Consider the following 4662-nt stretch of genomic DNA (forward strand, 5'->3'; position numbering starts at 1 on the left):
GTGGCTTTCCTTGGAGACTCTTTTGTTACTCATACTGGAGGGGAAGGTTGCACTAACTGAAAGGACTTCCTGACCTTTATAACCTTTTCCTGCTGTCTGGAAAATAATATCAGGTTGTGGGTTTTGGTTGTTTTTTCTTCATGAGCAAATAATAAATTTTTGTGAATAGCATAGAGATGAAAATAAGTAGAATAAAATCCAAATAAATTTAGTCAGCTCTTTTGTCTTTATAATTTGCTCTGGAGTAGTAAATAGTAGTTTGTAGAACACCCAGATGTTTGCTTACTTGATTACTCTCAAGTCTCTTGTCCACAATTTCTAACCTTTTTCTTGTGGCATTTAGCACAACATGTGATTGGACCATGAGTCTGCTGGGTAGCAATAGCTTCCATATCTGCTCAAGACACGAAAAAAAATTACCTGGAAATTTCCTGATAGATAGCACAGAGATATAATGACTTGGTGATTCATGTCTTCAAACACAGGGAAATGTGGAAAACCAGCACAGAGCCTCAAGAAACATTGAGAATGCCTGTTTCAAAAAACAATAAAGTTGCCAGATAATCATCTCAATACATCAGCAGGAGCAGCTCTCCATGTCTATAAAATAAATTAGTCTGAGATAAGGCAGCCAAAATATTAATGAAGGCTGTCTTTCAGGTGCTTTATGTGGTCCCTGACATCTCACTGTTTATCTGACCCATCTGAATACTTTTTCTCTCTCCTTTTTCTTTCTAATTACCCACTCCATCTTTTCCCCCCCTACTTCTAAGCCCAGTCAGCTCCTTCTCTGTGGGCTCCTCACAGACACATTCTCTTCTGCTGCTAGACTGAAGGTGTCCAGCAAGGATCCTCTCCTTCCTACTGTGATACCACATTCCTTTCCCTGCCTGACTTGTGACTTCCCTGCCACATCAGGGGCGTTTCAGTTCCATCACTCCTCCTGAAAACCTGAGTACATCTTACAACATTTTAGAATAGACATTATGGGCTTTTATTAGTTTGTTTTTTAACCAACTAGCTGGCTGCCTGATGCTCATGAGAGGAAAAGTCAGGTCAATAGGTTGAAATTTTCTTCAAAGGAATATGACTATTCATTGAAAGAAAAACAGGTTCATGTAGGACCAGTGTCAGGGATGACACTGTCCAGGCACACAGTCTGTCCAGTCACAAAGTCACTCCTATGGTATTCATGTCTGCTGGCCACACTTTGTCCCTTTCAGTACAGAAGCATCTCCATTCACTGTGGTCCACCATACTGATATTAAACTGACAAATAAACACAGGATTTTTTTTTCTCAGTATGAAACCAAAATCAGATGAATGAATGTCAGATGAGGGGAACAACAGGGGTACCATCATTCCATGGAATCAATAAACTAAGCAAAATTACCTGGCAGAGAGTGGTAAACCCCTTTGCTTTACCTGAATTAAATGACCATGCATTTTCCCTATGACCACGTATCAGGATACTTGAGGAGTTTCATATTAGATCACCTGAGCTCTGAACAGCTGTGAAAGATTAAATTTAACTCAGATCAAGGTAAGCTAACAGATCTAGGTATATAGGATAAGCTTGTTATCCACACTGCTAAGATCACCTGAGGCCAGTGACTTGGAAGACATCACAAACTGCCCAGGAAAAAGGCTTGCCTGTTGCACAGCAGTAAGTACAAGAACAGAATGGAGGGATCTCTATAAAACAGGAATGCTTAAAAAATTCCTCCTAGTTGACAGTATTCAGTAAACATTTACAGAATGTGGTGTGAAATTCAGCCTTTGTTGTTTCCTTGCAAAAAAAGTGATCTGCTAAGCAGCAGCACTATTAAAATTTGGTTTCCTAGGAATTTCTTTTTGGTGTAGATAATCAGAATAACAAGAAGTAAGTCTGCATTATGTCTGTCCCCTTGAGGCAGACATAGGAGAGATCTTCCTCTCCCCACCTGCCTATTTTCATGAAAGGTAATGAAGAATCCATTCCTTTCAGATCTAATAATGCATTACATGTTTTTAAAAGACAAACTACAGGTTCATATACTATTGAAGAGAACACAAAACTAGACTTCTGCTCAAATAACCATGTGACAGACTCCCTTTGTGAAAAGTGACAAGCAGGAAAAAGAAGGAGATGCCCTAGAAGTAGAGGTGGGAAGGATACAGCAGGACTATCACAAAGCAGTGGTGTCTGCAGGTTAAGCATAAGATGTGGGATATCTCCAGGCAGAACAGCCAAAATGCTAATAGAAACCTAGGAAGGAATAAAACTCTTCTGATATACTTTTTCCTAACCTGGGAGCAGAAAATTAACATCTGCAGAGCGATAGGAAATTTTTCCATCTATACAGTGATGTGAGAGAATCTTCCCAAACACCTGCCATATGGGAGTCCACCTGTGTAGACAAGATTTGGGACCTGTGTGTATCTGGGGACAAACTGAATGATAGCAAGTTATGTCTACCAACCTGCTGTTGTGAAAGTAGTAATAGTAGCACTAGTAGAGTGAGATATCCTTTGCAAATCTCTTTTTCACTGGAGACTTTATTTCCCTTGTGCTTCTCATGGCTCCCTGAGCTCAACCCCTGAGACCTGTAAGCATCCTTTACCTTACAGAATGAGAGACACATGAAGCAAGATGCTGTGATTCCCAAAGCACTCTCTGATTTGCAGCCCTGGGCAAGACCCTCCCAGGTGAAAACAGATCAGGAGTTTAGTGCCCTGCCAAAAGCAAAACACCATTAACAGAAATAAAAATGTTTTGAGGTAGAACATAACTTGAAAACATGAAAAAGCTGTCAAAAATAACATTTAAAAGCTATATTTTTCCCCACCATTGAGAAGTTCCTTTTCTCCCTCTTCTCTTAATGTCTTCTTTAGACAGCTTTGGCCAGTGCACTTTCACTCTTCCATCTCTTCTTGCAGGGCTTAAGTTGCTGTTTCCCCTTGCTTGCCAGTCATAACCTGACAAAACACTATCACAATTTCTTTACACTTGACAATTTTGCCAATTGCTTTCAGTCTGAGAGCCGTTGCATCTCTTCTTTGTTCATTCTCTCTCTGGCCCAAATAGAATCTTATTCAGTAACCTCCTGCCCTGGTCCTTCTACCACCTAAAGCCATTGTATCACTACGTTCGTAACACTATTACAGATCACCTCCTTTTCCACCATGCTGTGGCTCTGCTACATTGCTCACTATGATGAGCTGCCACTGTAAGAAACAGCAGAGGCATTACTGTATATGACAGGGGGCACAGGAATATAAACTGCTATTGATTTCTTTCTCTCTCTACTGCAAAACACAAAGGAGTTGTTTCTGACCAGCAGAAGGATGCTGTTGGCACATGGGATCTTCTGGCTTAACTGAGGAGACATGCTAATTGCTCAGAGCTCAGCTTCTGAGACCTCTCCTGCACGTGTTCCTTAGGTGGCTCTTTTCACTTCTTGTGGTCAGGGGCCAATGAGCAGAGTTCTATGCCACAGCATGCAAAACAAAACTATCAACTCACTTTAGCACTTCTCTAAATGGATTTTTATTATGCAGCCTCAAAGAACTGTAGTGTGTGAATATGCAAAATAAACGTTAGCAAGAAATAAGCAGTGGCAAACAGTTGCCAGCCCTGCTTTGGGTCAGTGATTGTTTAACAAGACTTGATCAGTAGCTTCTGGTAAAGCAAAGCCATGGTTTTTTAATTTACTATTGGCATCAATTATACTGAGAATTTTAAAGTGATTTTATTATTCACTTTCTGAATAATTATGCTATTTATGTTGATAACTGAACTTGCTCATACTACAGGCATTATTGATCCCAACAGACAGCTAACCAAGACAAGGTATGTTCTTTTATATCAGGAGCTATTACTCTGGTTATCAACTCTTATGATGAGGAGAGCTGTGTAAGTACTGGGACATACATGAAGCTGGTTATAGCATTCTACTTGTGCAGTTAGTCTAGGCACATGTAGAAGCAAAGGCTGCTGCAAATCCTCTCCAAATAGAAAAGAGATGCGAAAGCTGGCATTCCTTGAGTGAGAGTGAATTTATTTACATCATTTCCCAGGACACATGCATGTTGATACAGACCTGAAAACAGGATTGTCATCTTTATTTCACTATATACCATTGTTCCCAGAACACACATACTGGATATTGTCTTTCTCAGTATGCAAAGCTCCTACCAAGATACAATCAAACTTCTCCTGGTCCTTCAAACACTGGTTGTAACAAGAGGGAGAGGTATTTTGTCTCTCAGACGTAAAATTTGGGAACATTATCTACAGAATAATTGGGCTTTTATTCTTTTTCTCTCACTACATTGTTTCTTCAGATTTTATGGAAACTCACCAATAGACAGTTCTGAGACAACTGGATCTGTGTGAGTCCCAAAGATGGTTTTAGGCTATGTATACCAACTCTTCCTGCTCTTTAAGCTGTCTAGACACAAGACAGCCTGGTCTGGAGACCATGTAGCTGCATGGGGGAAATACACTGGCTAGCTAATAAGCATTGAGGAGGTTAGAATGCATTAACATGAACACCAGGCAGTGCATTGAGACTTTAGCCATCTTTAAGGCTCTTAAGAGGTGTCACAAATAAAGAGCTGGGGCCAGCAGTGCTAGCCCCAACTGCAAGGACTAACAAGGACTGACTGCTTGTGCTGTTT

The sequence above is a fragment of the Passer domesticus genome, chromosome Z (assembly GCF_036417665.1).
Source record: "Passer domesticus isolate bPasDom1 chromosome Z, bPasDom1.hap1, whole genome shotgun sequence".
NCBI lineage: Eukaryota > Metazoa > Chordata > Aves > Passeriformes > Passeridae > Passer > Passer domesticus.